The sequence below is a fragment of the Piliocolobus tephrosceles genome, chromosome 4 (genome assembly GCF_002776525.5).
Source record: "Piliocolobus tephrosceles isolate RC106 chromosome 4, ASM277652v3, whole genome shotgun sequence".
Taxonomy (NCBI): Eukaryota; Metazoa; Chordata; class Mammalia; order Primates; family Cercopithecidae; genus Piliocolobus; species Piliocolobus tephrosceles.
The window spans coordinates 51,534,194-51,562,174 of NC_045437.1; positions in this window are offsets into that span (position 1 = coordinate 51,534,194).

Consider the following 27,981-nt stretch of genomic DNA (forward strand, 5'->3'; position numbering starts at 1 on the left):
ATTAAAGATAAAAAATGGAAACTTGGAGAAGCAGGTAAACTAATGTCAAGGTATTATATAGTCTATATCAAAGTGAAGATATATTTTAAAATATTACTTAGTTTCTGGGTGATAAAACAGAAGACAGCTTTAATACATAAGCAAACTGAATGAAGAAAGTGAAAGAGAAGAAAAAATGTTGATGCCTTGCTGACAGCAGGCTTCTGGCAGCAAAGTATCTCACAGCAGAACATGGAGACAAAGAACCTCAAGGAATTTTTAAAAATTCTTGCCATTATACTGATGCAGACCATCCTTTAAAACAGCCATCAAAGAGAGTTATGTTCTTGTTAGAGAAAGGAACTCTTCTTCTTTGACTTCAACTAACGGTGATGAAGTGATAGAAGTCAGCTGATATCATGGTACTCGTCCCCATCTTCCCCCATCATTTTCAAATATTGTGAGCATAAATCTCAATCCACACTCTCAGGTAAGTGAGACATTATAACTTTATTGTCTATAATTGAACTAAATTGCCATTTTGAACTCCCATTGTGTCAGATGACAGAAGTTTCATTTCCATCAGTTTGCCGTGTCCTCTCCCTCTCATCTTTAGTATGAGTATGAAGACTTGGTGTAGTACATGGCATTCGTCTGATTCTTCAAGCCTTAATACTATACAAACATACACTGAACCATTCATTACCCTTTTGGGCACTCAGTTGGATCCCTGAAGACAGCCCTCTTTGCTGTCTGCTTAGCTTTTTAGAACTGTGTCTTCACTACTTCTAAAGCTCTACTCCAGAGCATGGGAACCATTATTCTGCTTCTGTGCAGAAGTAGTGGTCCCGGATCTTACTGGAATGTAGCCATAACAGATTTCAAGCTCTCTTCTAGTGCCTGCCAGATCCATCTGGGGTTCTATTACCTATGTAGCACTGCCCAGGAAGCAGTATTCAGGGTCCCTCTGTCCAGGTTGCAGAATCTTTCTCCTTCTTAGCCCAAAATGATGTTTTCTGTCTTCCAAAGAAAATGCCATTCTTTCCAAATCCATGCCATCTATTTTTCTTACAACTTGGGACTTTGGAATTTTAAACTGAAAAAAAATCTAGGAAGCAATGAGTTCCAGCTATCTCTCAAAATTATGTCTCCTAGTTAGGAGAGAAAATAGAAAATATTTAAAGAAAAAAATTGGATAAGGATTTCAGAAGTATGTTCCTATCACACAGTCCTCTTACTATATCTTACTCATCTCAAAAATTTTTGAACCAAATTAAAAGGATTGGTCTTTATTTTGATATTTGATTTTTGACACTATTTTAGAAATATGCTTTTTCCTTTTAATTTATAATATTCTTTTTGAATTAAAATGCAAATAAGGCCAGCTTAATAAAACACTTAATTATTAACCCCCTTGGCTAAATAACCATTGTCTCTATCCTTTATGAGCATCTATGGTAAAATTTGGAGATTGACTTTTTAAATACGTTTAATTTACAAAGAAAACATAAGCTTATAATTTTGATGAAAATGCCATTTTCATTATCTCCCTTTGATATTAAAATAATCTTGAAGTTTAGGACTTTCCTTTTATCTTGAATTGAGACCAGCTTTAGAGTAATGGTGATAGGAAGGGGAGGGAGCTCCTTCCCTTTTAGCCACAAGTCTGCAGATGTGGAATCAAAGCTTGTGTCTATAAGATAATTTCCAACAATATTATATTGTTGAGTTTATGTCTCTCTTTTTTTCTCCCACATCTGATGGACAGGAAAAGAACTAGGTGTTACTCACTGATGGCCAATTAAGAGGCTTTTGTGTAAAATCTCCTCAGAAGAGCTAGCCAAGGGGGCTTGAAATATATCTTTTGATGTAGTTTTAGAGGGCAGCAAAAGCTCTACATAGAAACTAAACACCTATCATTTGAAACCTTCATCTTATGTATGACTCTTGACATGTATTTTTCACATTAACAATCTAGAATGTCATCTCAAGTACATCTTTCTGGTGATTCTAACTTAAACACTCAAAAAGTAGTTATGAAAACATATGGTCTATGGTACCTACTTTTTCTCAAGGAGAATTATACATAAACCATTCTAGTAAGAGCAATGTAGGTGATTCACTAATAGATGATGCAAAAAGAAAAAGAGAAAGCAAGCATTTAGGTTTCCTACATCATCTTATTTCTACAGTCACCCCCAATTTCCCCAATTAAGCCTCACATGCAAAATGACTGCTAATTGCTTCACTAAAATGACTTCATTAAATTTTCCCATGCCATTCCTTGAACACAAAATCTATACATTAAATCAAGGATTTAATTATACATTCTCCTTGGCAATAAGATAAAGGGTAGGTCTATAATAGTTTCACAGAGAATATAATCACGTTAACTAAACAAGAAAAAAAGTCATAAAGACTGAGGAAGCATCAGGAATTTTTTTAAAAAAAGAGAGAGAATTTGAAAGAAAAAAAGAAACAATTAGGCTTCCAAAAATCTACAATGCAGGTTTTTACTGCATGCTTCCCAAAATGGGTTAAAATACATTTATTCCAATCAGGAATAGCCAATTATGTAAATGCGTACTCTTAACGTAGCATACTAACTGAAGACGTGAGAAAGGTGGATGGTGAGACCTTTGGGGTTGCTGGTGTAAATAAAACCTCCTGAAGCAGAAAGGATCCTTTTACTCAAGGGAGAAATTCAAGATTTATTTCCTGAAACAATTTTCTCTTTCTGCACTTAGCTAAATGTGCAATAGTGAGTTGGTTCCATCAGGATATTTAACTTCCAAAATGATATTCAGCCCTGCTGTTAATAATTTAGTGTAGAAAGGTATCCAAATAGGAAAAGAAGAAGTCAAACTATCTATCTTTGCTGACAATATGATTCTGTACCTGGAAAACCCTAAAGACTGCCAAAAGTCTCCCAGAACTGACAAAAAAAAAATCAGTAAAGTTAGAGGATACAAAATCAATATACAAAAATGTATACCATTTCTATATACCAATAAAATTTAAGCTGAGAGCCAAATCAAGAATGCAATCCCTTTTACGATAGTTGCAAAAAAACTTATCTAACCATGTAGATCAAAGATCTCTACAAGGAACATTAGAAACCACTGCTGAAAGAAATCATAGATGACATAAACAAATGGAAAAACATTCCATGCTCATGGATTGGAAGAATCAATATCACTAAAATGGTCATACTGCCCAAAACAATCTACAGATTCAACACTACTCCCATCAAGATACCAACGTCATTTTTCACAGAATTGGAAAAAACTATTCTAAAATTCATATGGAACCAAAAAGAGCCCAAATAGTCAATGCAAACCTAAACAAAAACAACAAATCCAGAGGTATCACTTTACTCAACATCCAACTGTGCTATAATGCTACAGTTACCAAAATGACATGGTACTGGTACAAAAACAGAAACAGACCAATGGAACAGAATAGAGTGTCCAGAAATAAAGTCACATATCTATAGTCATCTGATCTTCTACAAAGTTGACAAAAACAAGCAATGGGAAACAGACTCCCTATTCATTAAATGGTGCTGGGATAGCTGGCTAGCCATATGAGGATTGAAACTGAACCTCTACCTTTCACCATACACAAAAACTAACTGAAGATTGATTCAGGATTTTAATGTAAGACCTCAAACTATAAGAATTCTAGAAGAAGACCTAGGAAACATCATTCTAAACATGGGTCTTGGGAAAGAATTTATGACTAAGTCCTCAAAAGCAATTGCAACAAAAACAAAAATTGACAAATGAGAACAAATTAAACTAAAGAGCTTCTGCACAGCAAAAGAAATTACAAACAGAACAAACTGAAAACCTACTGAATGGCAGAAAATATTTGCAAACTATGGAGCAAACAAAGGTCTAATATCTAGAATCCATAAGGAACTTAAACAATTGAACAAGCAAAAACAACCCATTAAGAAATGGGCAAAAGCCATGAACAGACACTTCTCACAAGAAGACACAGAAGTGGTCAACAAACATATTAAAAAATGCTCAACATCCCTAATCATCAGAGAAATGCAAATCAAAACCACAATGAGATATTATCTCACACCAGTCAGAATGGCTATTACTAAAAAGTTAACAAATCCTGGCAAGGCTGTGGAGAAAAGGGAACACTTATGCACTGTTAGTGAGAATGAATTAATTCAGCCACTATGAAAAACCATTTGGGGATTTCTTAAAGAACTTAGAACTACCATTTGACCCAACAATCCCATTATTTGGTATATACCCCCCCAAAAAAATAAATAATTTCACCAAAAATACATATGTACTTATATGTTCATTACAGCACTATTTATGATAGCAACAAAGACATGAAATCAACCTTGGTGCCCATCAATGGTGAATTGGATAAAGAAAATATAGTACATACATACTGTGGAATACACATAGCCATAAAAAAGAATGAGCTCTTTTTTTTTTTTTTTTTTCCTTTCAGAAATATGGATGCAGCTGGAAGCCATTATCCTAAGTGGACTAATGCAAGAACATAAAACAAAATACTGCATGCCCACACCTATAAGTCAGAGCTAAACAATGGGTATTCGTGAGCATAAAGATGGCAACAATAGATACCATGGACCACAAGATCGGAGAGGGGGAGAGAGAGTTCAAAAACTAGCAATTGGGTACTATGCTCAGTGATGGAATCAATCATACCCCATATCTCAGCATGACACAAAATATTCAAGTAACAAACCTGCATGTGTAACCCCTGAATCTAAAATAAAAATTCAGTCTATAAAAAGACAACAAAAAATGATCATTTTGTATGTTATTTGGCTTTAAAAATGAATATTAAACAGTATTGAATGTTCCATTCAAAGTAGACTTATCAGAAGCACATTTAATCATCCATTTTCAGGCAGAAAACAAATGAGCCTTTTGAATTTAAAAACAATATATGTAGTAGATTCTAGCACAATATTATTATCATTCTTCTGGGAATGTGTTGTTATCAAAAATGTGTAGTAACGCATATATTAACTAGCTCAACTGAACCATTCTATAATGTATACATATTTCAAAACATCATGTTGTACATGATAAATATGAACAATTTTTGTCAAAAAATAAAAATTTTCTTTTCTTTTTTGAAAAGTAATAATTTAGTGTAGTTGATCATTTTGGAGTAAAAGATGGTTCTCCTTTCAGAGGGCCAGATTTTATCAACTATATTCCTCTCTGAATTCAGCAAACTCACAGCTATAATGGCAGAGGTATCAGCCACTAGAAAGTAGGCCTTACCAATTGTAACAGTTGGGTAGTCACAAAAAGATGCTCATTTGGAAATGATCATGATGGTGATAATGTATTTCACTGCTAACATTCACACCATCATCCTCTATGGAATGGGAAGAAGGAAAAGAGGTGGATGAGATTCTCCATATATATATGAATAACTTTTATCTTGCAGTGTTTTCTTCCACTTCCCTTTTCCTTTCCTTTTCCATCTTCACCTTGCATGACTTCTCCAATAGCTCCTCCTCCTGCCCCTCATGAACTAAAGTAAGCAACTTGATGGGTACTCTTTTATACATTTCTCCCTGGTCATTGAAACTATTGAAGGAAGGACCTGCCCTATCAGAAACGAAAATATTCTGTAAAGCTACTGCAAACAGAAGACTATAGTCCTGGCATAGGAATAGAAAATTAAGTTAGTGCAATAAAGAGAGTAAAGAGAAATAAATCCTGGAATAAACTGAAGTTTAATATATGACTATGGTGATATTTCAAACAGTGGGAAGAGGTGGCTTAGTTCATAAATGGAGCTCGAACAACTGGTTATCCATCTGAAAGAAAATTAGGTTGAACCCTTAATTCACACCAAAGGTAAAAATAAATTCCAGATGGATAGAAGACTTATATGTAAAAAACAAAACAATGAAATATTTCAAAAATGTTATATGTACCATCTTAAAAGCAGGGGAGATGATTTTACCAATTCTGGGAACACACAAACACATGTATAGATATATTTAAATCAAAAGATGTGTTTGAAAAAGAGATCACATTGGGAAAAATTTTGTAACACGTATGACAGAAAAAATGATTAATATCTTTTTATATGAATAGCTTTTATACATTTTTATAAATTAATAACAAAAAGGAAAATAACCCAATAGATGTTAGAATAATCGATATAAATAGTAAATTGCAAGCAGAACATCAAAAAGCATTCAATTCTGCTGAAGCAACAATGAGATAATTTAAATCCATTAGAATGTAAAAAATAAAGAATTTGTAACATCTATTTTTATCAGGATACAGAAAAAAATTTACTATGTTGCTTGTGGAATTATGAATTATTAGTCTTTTTTGAAAAGTAACCTGGCAATATCTATTAAATTGTAAATACATATACCATAAGCCACACAATTCCACTGCTATGAATTTATTCTATGGTAATAATTGTACATAATGTATGTATTTACTAAGTGTTTAAATACTTTAAAAAACAAACAGAAATAAAGTGTTTATCAAAAGAGGAATTCTTGAATATGTGTGTGTCTCTATGTCCATAACATGTATTTGGTAACATTAAAAAGACTGTGTTATATTATGTGAATTAATGCAGAGAAATTTCCCGTTTATGGTTCAGTAAGTAAATCAACATTCAAAGAAATTCGTGTGATATAACCCATTGTTTTTAATATGACCCATCCTTTTTAATGAGAAAAAAATAAATACTGTGTGTGGATGATTGCATGTCTTTTTTCTCTTCAAAAATAATAGCATTATTGATGTAATTCACCCTTTGAAACTGTACACTTTAGCATGTCATTTATTTTAACATTCATTTTTAAACTTTCATGGGAAACTACCAAAGGAAGCTTGAGGCACACAAGGACTTTCTGTTCAGGCAAAGGATAGAAATACAGTAGCATCCGGATCGTATCCTAGGAGTATGGGCACAGTTGAGGGAAGAACACTAGACATCTGTAGTTACTGGTGCCATGTAGAAAGAAACATTCTCATTGAAGAAGGTCAGGAACAGGATAATTACAGTATGTTTCACCTGCAGCTTCTTGCCGCTTAACTTGAATGTAACTTTCCTTTTTCCTGATTATTCTCCCATCACAGGAGCAAATAGTATTAAGAAGAAAAGATCATGGCTAAACATTTGACTAACACTTCATTCTAAAAAGATTTTTACCTCTGTCATCCTTTCCTTTGACTTGCAGCTCTACCCCAGATTGACACATGCATTTAAAAGAACAGATAATGGTGACACATGCCACAATTCCAGGGGGCGTCCATCCTTTCTTCCTGGAGTTGTGAAGTGAGGCAGTTCTGGCCTCCTGAGGTTTAAATATTGAAAATCCTATTTATTTGTTTATTTATTTATATTTTAGACAGAGTCTCACTCTGTCGCCCAGGCTGGAGTGCAGTGGCACAATCTTGGCTCACTGCCACCTCTGCCTCCCGGGTTCAAGCGATTCTCTTGCCTCAGCCTTTGGCAAATATCATTTTTACTTTCTCCTTCTATGGATATTTTATTGCAATTTCTCATCCTAAAGGTCAAGTTATTAGAAATATCACCCCATGGTAAGGCTGGCATTTCACTTCGTAGGGAGATTTGGGGTTTTAAAACCAGGCTTTATAGAAAGAGAGGCTTTGCTTAATTCCTTTGTTCTATTCCTTTGGCAGGTGGAGAGCCACCCTAGGAAGCCCAGCTAATTGATGTCTTCTGTGATAGAAGTGATACCCCAAGTACCCTTGCTGAAGGCTTAACTGGAGCAAAGAGGAAGACAGAAATACAGGGATATCTCACTCCTTAATCTCTTCCCTGGGAAAAACAAGGGGATGCCTGGGAAGGAAGGAACAGCATCAGACATGTGTCTTCTGGCTGCCCCTCCCTGGGTTTTGTTCCCAAGGGTGGGAGGCATGAGAGGGAACAGAGAAGTCAGGTGGCTCTTGCCTGGCTATCCACCATGGTCTCTGAGTAGGTGCTACCTCTCAGGCTGCCAGGTACCCTTAAGCCAGATAAGGCATCCCAGTCAGGTCAAAAGAGGCCCTGGGCTTGGCTCTTGAGCTGATCTCGACCCCCATAGCCTGCATGCTGAGTTGGGAGAATGGGCCGTCTGGGGACCCTACCAGGGACAGGCAAAGTGCCCTTGTAAAGGCAGGGGGTACTGAGGCCAGAGGGTGAAGCTCCACAGCTAGGGAGCACGATGGGGAGGCCAAAGCAGCAAGAAGGTGGTGGACGTTCCACGAAACATTCAAAGCCAAAAGAAGATGCCACACTCTTCTTTGCTGCAGAATATGGAGCCAGTGAGGCCAGGACCACCCAGGGGTCAAGGCACAGTGCCTAGGAGACCTGCTGCTACTATCAGTCACTATGCATAAGGGTAAGCCAGAAGGTAGGAGCCTATTTCCTCCCAAGGCCTCACACAACCAGAGGCCATTGAAAAGAGAAATGAGGGAGGAGGAGACTTTGGAAAGACTGAGTATTTTTATTCAAAAGAGACTTTATACTATGTGAAGAGTGTTTTTAAATGATTGGAATTAAGAGTAAAACATTAAATTGGATTGGACATTGGGTTAATTTTTGTTTTCCTGCTAAACAACCATAATGGCATGGGAAAGTGCCAGCTAAATCACGAACAAAAGCTTTCTCTGCAAAATCAAGTGGAGATGCCACTGACATGCTCTCCTGGTCACACACTGTTGGATCCCTGCCACTCGCTCTTGTTCTACTCACGGCCATGATCTCTGTGGACCTCAGGAAAACTTCTGTCTGAGAAGTTCTGGTCCCTGGCCTGTTTCTGAACTTTCAGGGGCATGTTAGAGAAGCAGCTCTAAGCAGGGTGATAACCCAAAGAATCCACTGCTACCATCAAAACGCATATTCTTCTTAGCCCACTCCCTGGAGAAGTTTGGGTGCAGAAAGACACTTCTAAAATGCATATTATCAACAAGTAATGAGCTGCACAGTTTAAAACAGCATGTGAATTAAAACCCACTCCCTGCCTGTTACTTCACCTTTCCCAGCCTGTTTCTACTTTTTCTTGGTTAGGGTTTGGGTCTTGGCTAAACTAAGATATTCCTTCCCCCCCCGCCCTTTTTCTTTTCAAACCACAGTAACTCACACGAGAGCCAAACCCCTTAACTAAAGAATAATTTGTGACAGAGAAGCTAGCATTTTAAATAAAATAGTTTTGGGGAAAGGGGAAGAAAGCCAGGAGGTCAGAAGTTGATTTCTGAGGACAGCATGCTGGCTGCCTCCTCCTCACGGCCGGCCTGCTGGGATTATCACATTACGGGAAGGGTCTGTGCCAGGGCCAGGAACCATGCCCCCGGCTCCTATTGATCCCCTCAAAGGACTCAGCAAAGCCTGCAGAGCTGCAGAGCAGTGTGGCTCTGAGCTCTAAAGACACTGGCCCTGCTGAAGGGCTTGTTTTTCACCAGTCGGAGAGGTATTGAAATGTAAGAGGTTCGGTTGCCTCAGTGAAGAGAGGCCATGTTGCTTGGATAAGTGATCCTTAAGCACATCATGTGGTGTAAGTGAAGGCAATAGGCCCCGCCAACAAAGGTTCTAAGTGGTGCTTGGCAAGACAAGACCCAACCAGCACAATACAAAAAGATGACTCATTACAGACATTGTGCACACATGCTTGGCATCTCAAATCACACGCAGGAGCTGCAGATCATGGCATCCAGTTCCACTCCCAGGTTGCCCTATCAGCTAGTCAGGTTGAAGGCCAAGCTGCCTGACCCAGGTGTGAATAATGCAGAGCTGGCATGCCACCTCTGACAGTGGGACCAGCAAAGCAGCTGGAGAGAACTGATGCCACCAGCGGCAAAGCTTGTGCCAGAACTGGTGAAAACTGTTTCCCCTTTTTCTACTATAGGGAAAGTTTAAGATTTGTTGTAGGAAATGAGACAGTTAAGTAAATATCTCCTGGAAAATCGAAGGAAAGTGTAGGAACACATATGTCCAGGCACTGCCTTGGCCAAGAATGGTTGGTATAGGTTGACATAGCTGCTGCCCTGCTGTGGTAGAAAACCTGGGTCCCAGTGATGGCTTTTCCTCCTCCTGCCTTTCTGGGATCACCAATCAGAGGAGACTGTTCATGACAACATGACAGTGCCACCAGCTGGTGCTGCCTGCAGGGAATCTTTTGCTGTGCTGACTACAGAATCCTGTGTGCCTATGGTAAGCCTGGGATCTGTGAGCTTAGGGAGCTGCTACCCTCAACAAATGGTTCTCTTTGGGGATTAACTGGGTTGGCAAAGAGTGAGCAAGCTCATGAAAACTTCTGTGGTATGGTAAAACGTGGCTTTCTTGGCAAGGCTATGCTGTATATGAATCAACTACAGAAGTGCCACTCCAGTCAATCCAACAAATACTTCCAGCAGCAATTCCCAAATGGTTTGTTAAGAGTACATATTTTTCATTTCAAGGGAGAACCTTATCTTAGAATGCCATGAGGTACACCAGTAATCATATGAAGTTTCCTATATTACATATGCTATTTATTGTGACTATAACTGTGTAACATTTAATAACTTCTCCTCAGATAAAACATTCATTTAATCCACTCCTTTTCTATTTAATGTCTTTGTAGTTTCAATGGGAGAAAGAAAAACAAAAGTGGAAAATGAATTATTTTTAACAGAATTAATATAGCTAAGAAAATATGCCATTCTAAACCAGTAATAATAGGCCCCTGCCTGGTTCCAACAGTGGATACTGTTTCTAACATTATAGCATTTTGCTGATGAACATGCCCCCACTGAAATCCTAACCATTAATTTTCTAAACTGTACTTTTAAAAAACTTGACAAGGCTTGTTTGGTCACCGAATTATATATCCTCTTCTGAATTTCCTTCTTGTGAAAGTTTTCTTTTTCACCCTTAAAGGGATATTATCCCTGCTTTGGACAACTTTCTCTTAATAGTCAGATATTTTCAATGTACTTCATATTCCCCACCATTCCCACTCTTTAAATTTTTCATCTGCACAACGGATGGTAAAGGCCAATTTCACAATAAGAGGGTGTTGCCATTTACACATTACTAGAGAAGGAAAGGGAAGATGATGTCAAAGCAGACCTGACCTGGGCTTTGCATTTTGGTCTGGGGCTTCTGCTCCCTCCAGTTTTCTTAAAAAGGGCCAGATGAGATACAAGCTCAAGAGCTGCAGACCCACATTGCTGGCACTTGACTGTTTATGCTTACCAGGCGGAGAGGACCTTACCATGTGGGGCTTACTGCATCCAATTCCTTATCAGTCTATATGAAATCCATCACATATAGAATTGATCTTCTAGGACCATGAAGGGAAAGAATTTTTTAAAAAATATATGACCATGTAGCCAATATTTCTAGAATATATATCATTTATATTTTCATATCTAGGATACCCACAATATCCCAAAACATATTCCAAGTATAGAAATCTCAAGAGATTTTAACTACCGTTATGAAGAACACAACGTTGGAAGGGAAAGGCCTGCCTCCTGTTGTAAAGTAGGAGAAAGAAACAAGGTAAAAAGTGATAAAAGGCATTAGAGGCCTAAAATGTATCTATTACTACTACTGATGTGATTAATATTTAATACTCATCTTTGCTATTGAGCTTCAGATTTCTTATGTATTTCTTATTATGGGAAATTATTACGCCATAAAGAAAAGAGTCACTTAACTCTCTTTGCTTCTATCTAGTCTATTAATTGCTTTTGCTGAAAATCTAGGTTTCAAACTTTCATGATCACTCAGTCATGAAACCTTCCCAGGGTTTCTAACCTGGGGACCACATGGACGGAAAAATAATTACATACTATTTTTATCTATATGTAGCAAAATTTTAGTATTCCTTCAATTGTGAATAAAGGCAAAAAGAAGGAAAGAGAGAATGAAAGAACCCACAGTTGTAGTGGTACCTGTGATTTTGTCAAAAGTATAAAATATAACTATTTTTATGTCATGTTATAGCAGTACATACAGATTATTTATACTTATCACTGTGTTGAAATTCAACAGTTTTTATTAAAACCCACTGGTAGATTTTTTAGTGTATTTATAATGAAGCAAATTTATTACTATACTACAGGTTTTTATAAATATCTTGGTAACTGCATGTCAGAATAATCCTATGCATTTTACTTTATACATTTAAAAAAATAAAATAAATAACATTATTGTGAGGAGTCCATAGGCATAGACTGCTGAAGGAGAACGGGGCACTAAAAAAAATGCTAAGAAATTGCACATCATGCCTAGATGATTGGTTGTACAGCCCAGGTGGTATATCGAGAGGGATTCAAAAGAACCAGAAAAAGGCATGCCAAGCTTAATTAGCAACGTTGGCCATGCATACAGGCAAATACAGGGATGTGTAACATGTATTTGCTATTCCCAGTTCTAACACCTTTGACTAATGTTCACATAGTTGTGAAAGAAAAATAGCTGCAGGGTGGTTCAGTTATCATAAGAAAATTCTAACTCCTTTTAGCTCCAATAACTAATGCCAAATATTCGACAGGCAAAATTTATGAAGCTAATTCCATTTCAAGGATAGCTTTAAAACCCTACAATGTGCTTCCACTATTTTGAGGTTAATCCAAGACAACAATCCGAAATAAACAAGTTCTCTCCTTCCATATAAATGTTAATTAAAAAAAAAAAAAAAAAACTCACCTAAGGCCTTACATTGAGATTGCATTGTTTTCAGATCAGCTGCTGCTAATCCTTTCACTTACATCTGTAGCTCTGCGCTGTCAATAATCGTAGATTCATAGTCATTTCAAACATAAATCTTTCTCATAACGTTCATCTCAAAATCCTGTAGTTGAGAATTCACTTATTAAAAACACTCCCTCAGCAAAAGATTGAGTGTTGGCCATGTAGCCTGGAATGGAGTACTTAGCATTCCCAAGGTGTGGCTCAGGAAAATGCAAGCAATTGAAGTAATTAGTGGCACTTGTACATTGTAAAGCATTTTGTTGTATTTCCTCACCCAGAAGAGGCCCTTTTTCACATTTAAAAGAAAAAGGTTGGACATTTAAAAATGTTATATATAGAAAAATGAAAAGGAACAAGTTAGGGAGTAGTCCTATTAAAAAGCACTGTCTAGAGTTGGGAGATGGGTTGATATAGTTTGGCTATCTCCCTACCCAAATCTTAACTTGAATTGTAGCTCTCAGAATTCCCACGTGTTGTGGGAGGGATCCGGGGGAAGGTAATTGAATCATGGGAGCGGGTCTTTCCCGTGCTATTCTCGTGATAGTGAGTAAGTCTCACGAGATCTGATGGGTTGATCAAGGGTTTTTGCTTTTGTTTCTTCCTCATTTTTCTCTTGCCAGCTGCCATGTAAGAAGTTCCTTTCACCTCCCCCATGATTCTGAGACCTCCCCAGCCATGTGGAACTGTAAGTCCAATTAAATTTTTCTGACCAGCCTCAGGTATGTCTTTATCAGCAGCATGAAAACAAACTAACACGTGGGTCTACAAGAAACTTGATTGCCAAAGAGAAATTGCCTGTGAAATTTATAGCAGTAACTCCCCATCCAATTTGTCCTTCTCTATTCTTTTCTAATTCCCTACTTTTCCCTTTAACTCTTGTCCCTCTAATTTTCCAAATCCTCTCTCTCTCCTTCCTTTTCTCTTCATTTTTCTTTTTCTCCCCTCCCTGTCTTCCTACTCTTTTCTAGCTCTTCTTCTCATCTCTTCTTCTTTTTAGTTGCTATTCTTTCCCCTCCCTGAAGCCCTACAAGGAAATCTCACCTTTGTAGAGGCGAGTAGCCATAGAATCCCTCAAGTGGTTAATATTTGCATAATATATCATTGCCCACTCTTTGACCTTCAACTTAACCATGTCTTTATATTTGAAGTGTGTCTCTTGTAAACAGTATGTATTTGGGCCATGTGAGTGTGCACAGGTATGTGTGTGTGCACGTGTGTGTTTTAATCCATTCTGACAGTTTCTTTAATTGGTGTATTTATTCCATTTACACCAAATGTAATTACTGACACAGCTGGGATTTTTCTACCGTCTTGCTTTTTCTTTTCTACTTGTCTATCTGTTCTTTGAACTTTTATTCTTCTCTTCCTTGCTTATCTTGAATTAAGCAAATGTTTTTATTATTCATGATATTTCTCCATTGGCTTTTGAGCCATATGTTTTTGTACTATTTTAGTTACACTGGAAGTTAAAATATGCACCCACAATTTATTGTAGTTTGCCTTGAATATTTTACCATATCACAAACATTGTTTTTACCAATTCCTCTGCCTTTTGTTACTGTTGTTATATATTTTATTTCTACATATGTTATAAACCCCACAATGTATTGTTACTTCATTGTTTGCCTTTTTACACAAAAATGGACTTTTATGTTCATGCACGCATGCTCTTCATTTCTCTCTGAAGATCTATGCTTTCATATAGAATAATTTCCCTTCATTTGAAGAACTTTTAGTATTCTTGCAGGGCAAACTTATTGGCAATGAATTCTCTTGGCTTTTGATTGTCCAAAAAGGAGTTTGTTTTTGAAGAACATATTTACTTGGTATGGAATATAGGTTGACAGACACTTGAAGTCAGGATCTCTGGGAAAGAAACTGTATGATGAAGATTAGTGTGTACAGGATGTTCATCTCCCCTGATCAATGCCTTTGGAAGGATGAAGGAATAAGGACTGAGCAGAAGGAGAAGTTGAGCTGTGTCATGGTGTCACAACAAAGGCCTTAGCTGTCCCCATGGGGAGCTTTGAAGCTGAGATTTCTCTGCAAAGTTTTCCTCAATTGTGATAAAGGAAAAAGGCCTTTATACTCCGGTATCATCAGTGAATTTTTGGAAAGAGTTGTTTTCACAGGCTGCCTCCTCTTCCCCTCCCTGAATTTCTATAATATGTCTTCAGACTGTTTCCACTAGAACTTTTCTAGCCAAGGTCAAAGACAAAAATCCATGACTGAATCCACTCAATGCAGAAAAGAAATTTGGCAATAGTTACACGAATTTAAAATATTTATGTTCATTGACCCAGCAATTCCACTTTTAGGAATATGTTTAATGGAAAAAATTGCAGACAAGCAAAGATCATACACACACACACACACACACACAAAATGTGTGTTTGCCATTTGTTTGTAATAGTAGAAAGTTGGAAAAAACTTAAGTACCCATTAATAGAAGGTTGGTTATATAACAAATGTTATTTAATAAAAGCATAGTAAATATTTTCTGATTGAGTGGCTAAAAGAATAAACAGTTACCATGACGTATACCCTCTGGACTTGGGGTTTTGATGATCTCCCAAGACACTTCTACTGAATTTGAAAATAAAATCCCCCTTTTATTATTTCTATTTAAATAGGTTTGGTATTTACTTCTATTTAAATAGGATAATTACGGGAATCAATTAGAAATGGAAATGGATCAGTAGTAGAGTACATATTTCTTACCCTAAAGTGAAACTAAATTGGCCAAGAAATTTGCTAATCTGACACAGTTTACTATATACAGATGCCTCTCTTCACCTCTATTTCTAATAGAATTGTGCTTCAAAAGCCCTCAAGTATAAGTATTTATTTATTCACCTCTGAACTAATTAGAGAGGCAGAAACCTATCTGTATGTGTTTCTGTCACATATATTTTATAGATACATAAAAGGTAGCAATTACACATAGTAAGTAATAAGTAAATGTCTGTTGAGCCAGGATTGGGGGAAATACCCCAAAAGCCCTCTTTTTAGTCCCTTGTCAATTTTCCAGTTTTTATTATTGTATCCTGCCTCCTGTGTGAGGAGACGGGTTGTGAGTGAGAAACACAATCTCAATAAACACTGGCTGTTAGGTCATTAAATGGGCCCCTGCTGGGGAGAATATAAAAACCTTTGACTTCTCCAAGAATACCAAAACATAAAAGAACTACTGTTCCTAATCTGATAAAAGTTAGTGCTGCCACCTGAACCCCAGTCTCTCTCCTCTCTCGATTCTGTTTTATGAGCTGATATAATTTCATCCTCTTATGCTTATATTGTCATTCCCCAATCATTATGCTTCTGGAAGAGTAACCACCTTGCAGAGTCTTGCATACAATGTGGACTCACATGTCACCACAATTGTGGCCAAAAACATGTTGTCTTCCTTTTTCAAAAAAAAATTAGCAGCTTTATTAAGGTATGCTTGACATGCAATATGTTGCAAATATTTAAAGTGTACAACTTGATACATTTTGACATTATCACACACCATAACAGGAAGATACTAATGAAGATACTAAATGTACGCATCCCACAAAAGCTTTCTTGTGCTTCTTCATAATTCACCCCTCCATCCATACATAGCAATCTGTACAGAAAATTCTAATCAATTCAGAAAAATTCTATTCAATTCAGATTCGAAAAATGCATTCATATGCATATAAAAATCTTAACAGATAACCCTAAAATGTGAATATAGTATTTGTGATGGGAAGGAATGGTATTTATTATGGGTAAGTTATAATTTTCTTCATTTTTTTCTATTTACATGTTCTAATTTTACACCTATGTAAAAAACCTACACATGTACCCCTTAAAAGTTTAATCTTTTTAAAAAAGGACAATACATGTAAAGAAATTAGCATAATGCATAGTATTTAGTAAACATTCATAAATTTTACTAATATTAATAGCAGTAATGATAATTATAAGTAGTAAAAATTGATTTCTTTAAATTTTTATAATATAAACCTTAATTTAAAAAATTATAATGACAGGATTTCATTCTTTTTTTATTGGTTGACTAGTATTCAATTGTGTAAATATACTAATTTTTTAATCCAGTCATCTATTGATGGACCCTTAATTTGACTTCATATCTTGGCTAATGTGAATAGTGCTGCAATAAACATGGGAGTGCAGATGATCTCTTTGGCCTACTGATTTCTTTTCCTTTGGATATACAGCCAATAGCAGGATTGCTGGATCATATGGCTTTTTTTTTTTTTTTTTTTTTTTTTTGAGACAGAATCTCACTCTGTCACCAGGCTGGAGTGCAGTGGCATGATTTCGGCTCACTGCAACCTCCACCTCCTGGGTTCAAGCAATTCTCCTGCCTTAGCCTCCTGAGTAGCTGGGATTACAGGTATGTGCCACCATGCCCAGCTAATTTTTTTTTGTATTATAGTAGAGACAGGATTTCACCATGTTGGCCAGGATGGTCTCGATCTCTTAACCTCGTGATCCACCCGCCTTGGCCTCCCAAAGGACTGGGATTACAGGCATGAGCCACGCCACCTAGACTTTCTCTCTCTCACTTTTTTTTGTTTTTGTTTTTGTTTTTGTTTTTTGTTTTTTGAGATGGAGTTTCTCTCTTGTTGACCAAGCTGGAGTGCAACGGTGTGATCTTGGCTCACTGCAACCTCCTCTTCCTGGGTGCAAGCAATTATCCTGCTTCAGCCTCTCAAGTAACTGGGATTATATGCACACACCACCATGCCTGGCTAATTTTTTGCATTTCTAGTAGAAACAGGGTTTCACCATGTTGGCCAGGCTGGTCTCTAACTCCTGTCCTCAGGTGATCTGCCCACCTTGGCCTTCCAAAGTGCTGGGATTACAGGTGTGAACGATCATGCCTGGCCTGGCAGTTCTATTTTTAATGTTTTGAGGAACTTCCATACCATTTTCCATAGTGACTATGCTAACTTACATTCCCACCAGCCACGTGTAAGTATTCCCCTTTCTCCATATCCTCAGCAGAACTTGTTATGTTTCATCTTTTTAATAACAACCCTTCTAATTGAGGTGAGATAATATCTCATTGCGGTTTTGATCTGCATTTCCCAGGCGATTCATGATGTTGAGCATTTTTTCATATACCTGTTGGCCATTTATTTGTCTTCTTTTAAGAAATATCTACTCAGATTTTTTTGGCTTTTTAAAAATTGAGTTATTTGGCTTTTTGCTATTGAGTTATTTGAGTTTCTTAGTACACTCTGGGTATTAACCTTTTGTCAGATGTATAGTTTGCAAATATTTCTTCCATTCTGTAAATTCTCTCTTCACTTAGGTATTTGTTTGCTGTACAGAAGATTTTTAATTTGATGTAATCATATTTGTCTATTTTTGCCTATGCTTCCGAGGTTTCATCCAAAAAATCTTTGCCCAGCTCAATATCATGAAGCATTTTCCCTCTGTTTTCTTCTAGTAGTTTCATAGTTTTAGGTCTTATATTAAGTCTTTAATCTATTTTGAGTTGATTTTTGTAAATGATGAGAGATAAAGGTCTAGTTTCATTGTTCGCATGTGGATATTCAGTTTTCCCAGCATCATTTATTGGAGATTGTTCTTTCCCCAATGTGTGTTCTTAGTGCTTTTGTTGAAGATCAGCTGGCTGTAAATGTATGAAGTTATATCTGGGTTCTCTATTCTGTTCCATTGGTCTGTGTGTCTGTTTTTATATCAATATCATGCTGTTTTGGTTGCTACTGCTTTGTAATATATTTTGATGTCAGATAGTGTGATGTCTCAAGCTTTGTTCTTTTTGTTGAAGACTTGTGTATTTGGGGTCTTTTGTAGTTTCATACAAATTTAGGCTTTTTTTTTCTATTTCTATGAATAATATCATTGGTATTTTGATAGGGATTGCATTGAATCTGTACATCATTTTGGATAGTATGGACATTTTAACAATATTAATTCTTCCTATCCATGAACATGAAACATTTTTCCACTTGTTTGTGTTTTCTTCAACTTCTTCCATCAATGTTTTGTAGATTTTATTATAGAGATCTTTCACTTTTTTGGTTAAATTTATTCCTAGGTAACTCTTAATTTATATTTTTGAAAATTCCAAATATATATAGTAAGCATATATATAAAATGAGTATTAAGAAAATCATGACAATATTTACTACATGTCTCTTAATGATAGCCTTTGAGATATTAATTTTTCTTTAATGTCTTGATATTTTCCCTACAATGAGCATGTATTTCTTTTTATAATAAAAGATAATTTTTTTAAATAAATGAGACATTTAGCAAAGCACTAATAGAAAGTATATATTCATGAACATGTGTTTCAGCAAGTCAAAGCAAGATGGTCCACAATGGAAAATGGAAACTCTTAATTATCCAATTATGAAAGAGTTAAATTAGAAAGAAACAACTAAATGAAGGATGCAGAAGGAGTCATAGAAAGTCTGTGAACAGAAAGACCTCAATAATTTCAGAGCCAACCTAAAGCACTGCTGACTTAGCCAATTATCTGAGTAATTCAATTAGGTTCATTTAGTTTAAAATATTTAGAATACTGAAAGAAAACCTTCAGGGTAACAGATCTGTTTCCTTCTCAGGAGTTGAGGAAAGATATCTTTTATACTTTTCCTGAGGACAATGAGGCTTTCTTGAGAATCAGATGTCCGAGGCATCTAGACCAGAACAAATTTGGTCTTTAAGCTCCCGGTCATAATCTAATTTTGTTGATTCCACTTTTATTACTGAAATGTTTGATACAGAATTCTGGCTATTTTCTAAACTGGTAAAACTAACCAAATTCTCTGGTTGTGCATTGGTGAGAAATGCTTGTGCTTCTCTCTCACAACACATTCTCAGTTTTAGAACCCATTTAGAACTCAATGACATTCAGACTGAAAGAATCAATTTGTTTCTTCTTGCACTTTGCCCCAGTGTGTGAGAAAATGTAGTTAAGAGAAATCACTTGTTTAACCTTTGAATGAATGAAAACTATTTTGTCACAGGATGACTTGAGAGTTGCTTTAAATTTGAGTATATTTCAGAGTAGTGTTTAGAAAAAGATCTCCACATATTAGGCTTTTATCTTGTTTCTCTAGATCAGTAATCTTCATCTTGTGGTCTTAGGAGGGGCAGCACTGTTAGAAATGCAGTTTCTTGGGATTCACTCTACTAGTGAATCAGAAGCTATGAGGCTGGGGCATAACAGTCAGTGACTTAAGATTTCTAGATGATTCTAATGAATGCTAAAGTTTGAAAATGCTTTGGATTGTGTTTGATGCAGATCCTTAAAAATCTACTTAGAGGACAGAATGAATGATGGACAATGCCTATAGAGAAAATTTTCTTTCCTGATAAATTTGTGGAAATTTTGCAGCACTGTTTATCAATTATTATCCCTGAAAGGGGAGACTTCTGTCATTTATCAGGATTCTTTTGATAAAGAAACAACACAGTGACATTTCAGAAGCAAAAACTATGTGCCATTGTGTTCCTATTTAACATAAAACTTGGTGAAGATAGCAAAATTCTATTTAAGACAATCTTGGCCTTGTTTATCTTTCATTACACACCATCACATAGTATCCCTATATACTCTTTGGTGTCTGATCAAGTTGTACTTATGTTAACACGAAAGCCCTGAAATCTTTAAATCTACCAAACACTAATATAATAACCATGCTATGTCATTACCATTCAGTTCAAAAATTATAGTTCACCTTATCTAACAATTCAGAAATAAGTTAGAGAATAGAAGTAAAGAATTTTAGGACACAAACTGCCAAAAATAACAAAATCTACAGATTGTCAATTTAGCAATGTTGAGTTGACATTTTACCACAAAGATGCTATCTCGAAAATTAGAGAATGAGAGTATACACTTTGGTGGAAAGGAGTGAATTTCGATAAGAGATTGGTGCCCATTTCTAATGAGACAGGAAAAATACATAAGCAGCAATAATCAACAAAACAACTTTTGTTTCAGAATAACCTCTGGAATCTTCAGAAAATTTTGAGCACATCCCCTCTTTAATCTTTAAAGCAGAGTGTTTCAGCTACCTATTACAGTTATCTACTTATTTTACTTAGACATCTGCAATTTGGACAAGATTCTGGGGCAGGGTGGGGGTAGCTCATCTCAGTTCCACAGGGCGTCAGCTTAGGAAGGTTCAAATCTCGAGGCTGGAGTGAGGGGAAGACTCTTTACTATGTCAGATAGTTGATCCTAGTTGTTAGTTGATAATTTAGCTTGGATTATCAGCCACTTACCAATGTCCTCTTCATGTAGCCTGGGCTTTGGAGACTGAGCATCATGAGAGAAATTTCAAATGGAAGTCACGTTACCCTTTGCAGCCCAGCCTCTAAAGTCAAGGCTGGCAAGATTTCTGCCATACATTATTGGTCAGAGTATTCACCATCCTTCCCAGGATCAAAGGGAAGGAACATTCACCCCACATTTTGATAGGTGATTGCCAAAGTTCTGGAAGAGCATGTGGGACTAGAAATCTAGCTATGGCCACTATTGGAAAATACAATGTGCCACAGTCCATCCCCTGGCCGCAACAGCTTACATACCTTCCCTAGATGTGAGAGTGAGTAAGCATTCAGATGATTCCTACCCTGAGCCTTAGAGCTGACCCTGTTGATTCCGAGGGGAGCAGAAAAACAGCTATCCCCACTGAGCCCTGCTCAAGTTGCAGATTCACAAGAAAATGAATGTTTTTTTTGTTTTAGGACATTACATTTTGGAGTGGTTTGTTATGCAGCAATAGATAAATGGAACACAGATTCTCGATTTTTTTCCCCTGGTGGAACACTGGTAAGAGACACAATGGCATGGAAGACGCTCTGTCCAACTCAACCAGATTTTAAAAATAAGATTAGCTGATTCCCAAGCTCCAACCCATTTGTTTTTCCAGAAAGCATTTTCCAATACCAGTAAGTGTGACTTATATCATTATACCAATAACCTTGAATCCAAGTGAATTTATGCAAAATGACGTATTACACATTTTAGTACCATGCATATTTCTTGTGAAATACCTCACAAATTATTGCACGCTAGGATGTTACAATGAGATGTACGTTGAAAGCCACTGCTGTAGATACTCTCAGTAGTAGAAACTGCTTCAAAAAATTTAACAAACGTCTGCAACATAAATGCCAAAACCTGAGTTTGGTTGTTTCCTTCTTTCAAGAAGGTTTGCCTGTGGTAGTTTGCTGCTGGCTAGACAGGAACATGAGTCAAAAGAATGGGAAACTGCAACATTATAATATTTTTTTTCTGTTCACACAGAGACATGGTGGAAGAGCCATCAGTCACTCCTCTATCATATGGCACCTCGTCCATTGAGCAAGTTCTTCACAAATACTATGGCCATGCTTATCATCATGTCCAGTGGAATCTCAGCATTGCATCTAATTTTATCTTCTTCCCAGACAAAATTTTGAATAACTTATGTGATCATTGTATCAATAAGTAAGGTGTTCAGAAAATAACCCGCGGGTTTGTGGGATATTTTCCACTATCTCTGGACAAATCTCTGGAACAATTTCAAAGGGAATGGATCTGGATAATGTACTTCCCATACCAATGGATAGGTCTAATCAGAAATCAAGACATGGGAATTATGTTCACCCTGTATTCATCCTGTCTCTGTATTCTTCATGTCATGCCCTTCTTCACAGTCCTTGCCAGTTATAGACTACATCTGTTGGGCTGCAACTGGGCAAGTAAACTTTTTTTTAAACTTTTATTTTAGGTCCAGGGATTACATGTTCAGGTTTGTTACATGGGTAAATTGCATAATGTTGAGGTTTGGTGTACAATCATCCTGTCACCCAGGTAGTGAGCGTAGTACCCAATAGGTAGTTTTTCAACCCTTATACCCTTCTCCTCCACTAGACCCTCTGGTAGTTCCCCCAGTGTCTGTAGTTGCCATCTTTATGTCCATCTGTACTCAATGTTTAGCTCCCACTTGTAAGTTAGTTTTCTGTTCCTGTGTTAATTCACTCACATGATTACCTTATTTTTTATGGCTGCACAGTGTTCCATGGTATATATATATACCACATTTTCATCACTACATCATTAATCGGTAGAATTTTCACTAAAAGCACTCGATACAGTTTTCCAATGGTCTCCACTGGCACTTTAAATTCAGCTTCTAAGTGCTTTGTCTAGTTAATTTGCCTGCTCAGGATTTCATGCACCCTTTATTTCAGAAAGGAAAAGAGCTGTGAGAAGAAAAAGTCTATGCACAAGTTCCTGTTAGTTGAAGAGTTTTGCCTTCTGTGGAGCCAAGTTGCCTTGCAAAAGAGCCTTGACTATGCTGCTTCTGCCAAATCACTTTACCTAATTATCTATTAAGTCATCCCCATAATCAAAATGTTCTCTTGAGTTTTTTAACAGGAACATGAATTTTGATAATTAAGTCAACAGATTTGAAGCTTTCAGACCATTTATTAAAAATTATCTTGGTCTAAAAGCAAAGTTCCAAACAGGTTATAATCACCATAAGTGGAAAATATGAAACATTAAAATAATTGGTTTGTGCATGCTGTTTTCAAAATGAAGCCAAGGTCTTGATTTTAACCTGCAAGGAGTACATATTTTGCACTTGTAGGAAGACACAAGGTCCCAGCACTCAGGGATAGGTCATATGTAAAGGAAGTATCAAATGTCAAATAAAAGCAGAGCGTGATTTACCCATCCACCCTGAGCAACCAAAGGATCAGAAGATCAATTTTGGTCTCTGAAGTCCAAAACCATCAATTATGAAAACTCCTTCACTTGGAGATGACTTATATTTTTCGTCAATCTCCATAAACTTAGAAGCATGTATAAAATGTGTGTCTCTGACTTGCTTACAAATACATTGGGTGGCCATGGGCTTGTGTGTGTGTGTGTGTGTGTGTGTGCATGCGCAAGTGCATGTTGTGTGCACAGATATTCAATCATACTATCTAATACCATCTCTCAATATTTTGTAAAACAAAAGCAAGGCATCATTTGCATTCATAAATGAGGCCCATCTTGTTTTTCACAAAAACAAGCCTTTTTAAATAAAAGGTGCCACCCTCCTGTGAGGCATACCCCTGCCAATTGCTGTAACATTTGTTATTTGAAGTGTATTTCCACTGAAGAAACATTCGTGGAAGGCTGTACAGGTTTTATCATCTATTTGCCCAAATAGAAAGAACTGTAGCCTTGGGGATCATTTACTGGAACAGGCCTCTTCCTCATTACCTGGTTCTTGCACTAAATGAAGCAGATATAAATTTGGAACATCTGTCTAGGCAGCCGAAATGAAAGCTTAAAAAATTTACTGGGTAAAAGCTTTCAGGGCTGGGCCACAGGCGGCCAGAAGACTGCTATGGCTGATGTGGACTACTTCTGTTCCCCTGGCCCTACGCCCTGTGCTGGGTTGATTTAAATCTAAACTCTCCGTCCCCTGCAGACTGGCCCGTGGACTTAACAGTAGGTTGCCAGGGATGCTGAGCTTCTTGTCTTGGCTCCTTCTAGTTCAGCGTGGGGTGCCAACTAAGCAATGGGCATAAGTGTGAGGAAGTTCACAGTGCACAAGTTCTTCTCAGGTGTATCTCCACAAGCAATCTCACTTGAAGAGTTCAAGTTAAAGTTGCTTTGAGATGAAATGCAAAAGAACAGGAATTAAAGCATTTTTATTGGCTTCATAATTTCTAACTGTAGAACAGCTATAGTTATCTAAGATAACTACCTGTAGTGTACATATGGAGAAAGTAAATGAGATCATATTGAATGACCTATTTATGTTTCTCATCCATGAGATATAAACTGCCTATGTTTAACTATATCTAGGTCCTGTGTTTTAAAGTGTCTATTTTCCAGAGGTTTGGAGCTTCGGCAAACCTTTGAGCCTCCTTTCAGACAAAAGCCATGTCTATTTCACCATTAAATCTCAAGAAGTTAGCAAAGTACCTAGCAAAAGTACTCTGTAAACGCTAAAATAATAAAGTATTATAGGTTTGGACACTTTCATGTGTAAATATATCTTAAGGTCATCCTAATGTTCCTGTTCCTTAAATTTACATACATGAGTCCTTAAAAGTTCTTTCATGTGATAATTGTTTAATCTTTTTTATTGTCAGCTGTAGGAAATACACTTACAAGCTCTTAGGACCCCTTCAAAACATGGGTGGAAGTGAAGGTCATTATCTTAAGTGAAACAAGCCAGGCACAGAAAGACAAGTATCACATGTTCTCACTCATAAGAGCATGGTGTAAAATGTGTTCATATGTATGTAAACAGTGGAATGATAGATAATGGAAACTCAGAAGGGTAAGAGAGTGGGAGAGGGGAGGATGATGAGAAATTGGTTAATGGGTATGATGTACACTGTAAAAGCCCTGACTTGATCACTGCACAATCTATGCATGTAATGCAATGCATAGAGTTGTACCCCATAAATTTGGACAAATAAAAAGGAAAAAGGCAAATCTAAGCAAGCTTCTTCAAACATGAAAAAAAAATCTAAAGATCTTGTCAGTGGCAAGTACAATAGTAAAGAGGTAAAAGTGCAGAGAAAGGCTTTTATCCTAGGATAGAGAATTAGAATATAAGTCACAGCTCTTGCACAGAAGCTTCATGGGATGAAGGACTGATATAATTAAAGAGGAAATAGTACAAACATGATGCTAGGGAATCTGTTCTTTCCTAGAAAACAATTCATTTGGAAGAGGTTTACCACAATCTACCTCTTCTCAAATCACAGCGGCAAATAACTATCAGTTCCTAGAGGAATCATAAAGACCTTAGAATCTAGAAAACAATCCATGAGATAACATACAGTATAGTCTTTGCAGCTACCAATATACGTAGCTGTTGTTAACAGAGGAATCATGAGTGGCCAGGGAGGTCTCTTAAAAGGTAATGGAGGCCGGGCACAGTGGCTCATGCCTGTAATCCCAGCACTTTGGGAAGCCAAGGCAAGCAGATCACTTGAGGTCAGGAATTTGAGACTAGCCTGGCCAACATGGCGAAAACCTGTCTCTACCAAAAAAAAAAAAAAACTATCCTGGTGATGATGGCACACACCTATAATCCCAGCTACTCAGGAGGGTGAGGCATGAGCATCACTTGAACCTGGGAGACAAGATTGCAGTGGGCCAAGATTGCACCGCTGCACTCCAGCCCAGGCAACAAAGTGATACTCTGTCTCCAAAAAAAAAAGAACCCAGTGAGGGCACCATGTTTTAAAGGACAAGGAGATCTGACTCTTCTTGACTTGGAATCCAAGATGCCCAAGAGAAAGTGTGGTCTAGGGAAACAGATTCCCAGTACAGCTAGAGAAGAGAAAACTGTTTAGCAAAGCACAGCATTGATCACCACGTGTAAAAGCTATCTGACAAAAAGATGATTATACATCTTTTTCAAACTATCCAAATATACAAACATATGACTTGCGCAAAGAAGATGAATGATAAAAAGTAGTCATAACTAGAGCAGCCATGGTAGCAAGGCTAAAAACATTGACTTGAAAAGCTCCAGTCATCAGCATCCTCATAGAAGAGACATTACTATTATAGGAAAACCAGCCCAGTGAGGACCAGCAGGATGCAGAGGATGGCCCAAATCAGGACCAGCACCAAAGCTAAGATGTTGTTTCTCAGCCCCGATAGGTGAAGGATTTTGCCAACATGTGGAAAGAAATCCAAATTTAAAAAAGAATCAATGTGTGTGATGTGCCTATGTATGTGCTCATTCATTTATAGTATATTCGCATTTAAAATTAAAAATGTGAAGTGTGTGTGTGTGTGTGTGTCTTCTCATATTGGCTAAAGAGTTTCACTTCTTTATTCCTCCAAAGAGAGTGAATTGTCAACTTGGACAAGTGTCTCAAATTTTTCATACATATTTTTCTCATAAGGCAAACTGAATCATCTCAGAGAGACTACCCATGGTGTAAGCAAGCCCAAGAAATGCTTGAGGGCACAGCCACTTCAAAGTCTTCCATTTTTACTGCCTTTGAAATGATGTAATACTGATTTTTTTCTGAAGACATAAGTGTCTTGCTTTGGCTTCAATTCCTTTTAGGCCCATTTATCTGCCCCTTTTTTGTTTGAGCACAACTAGTGGGTAGATGAGGGAAGAGCTACAAAACACTTTCAGTGTACTCAGATCAAGTGTACTTTAATCAAATGCCACTTTTTATTCCGTAAGAATGTTGGAAATACTATTTCCAGTCTTAAAAATACCACTTAATCTGCTTACTCTCTGAAATAACTAGTTTTGTTGCCAAAGAATGACTTGAGTCAATGATTCCAGGGTTTTAAATTTCACAATACCCAAAAATTAGAAAAAAAATTATGCAGAGTTTCATAAGTTATTGTTTACACTAAGAAAGCACATCAAAAATTTCCAAGTACTGTCTTCATTTTACTATTTTTCAAAATTATTTTGAACACCCCAAAAGTAAGAAATATGTATAACCTGAATATATAAACAAGGAAGTGATTTAGAAATCAAAAACTTACTACATTTTCCTAATTTTACCTGATTTGTAACGTAAGTAAATTTGAGGCCCATTGAGACTCACTGGTTTAAATAAAATGAGATTTCCCTTGCTGATATAGAAAAAGACCACATAGCTAGGAAGTCATTGATGTGAGGATGTCATTACATTGCCCTCGATATTTCGATTTAAAAGATACTAGAACGAGTAACAAACATCATCTAGTTTGGACAATTTAGAATCATTACAGAACTGTGCCTTGTCTTTTCTGCTGTTTTGTTTACTGACATGTACACTGATCTTTAAAACATCACAAAGTATGCTGCATGGACTAATTTGACCTAGAAATACTTTCATACCAGTACTTACATGGATATTAACTTTGGAAACCTAATACTCCTAGATCCACTTTCGTATTTAAAACAGTACTCGTATTTAATGAACTTTTCTGCTCATTAACAGTTGTTCCACTTCACATATTCTGTTGCACGTTAGACAGAAGAGAACGTTGAGTTCTTCACAAGATACTTTTGGTTAAGCGTGCCCTGGGATGGAGTTACCATGCTGACTTGATTTACTTCCATGCTTCTGCATCAATCAAGCCAGGAGGCTATAATTAGAAAGAAGACTTCCTTAAACATTAAAAATGTAATCATTGGCCAGGCGCAGTGGCTCAAGCCTGTAATCCCAGCACTTTGGGAGGCCGAGACGGGCGGATCATGAGGTCAGGAGATGGAGACCATCCTGGCTAACCCGGTGAAACCCCGTCTCTAC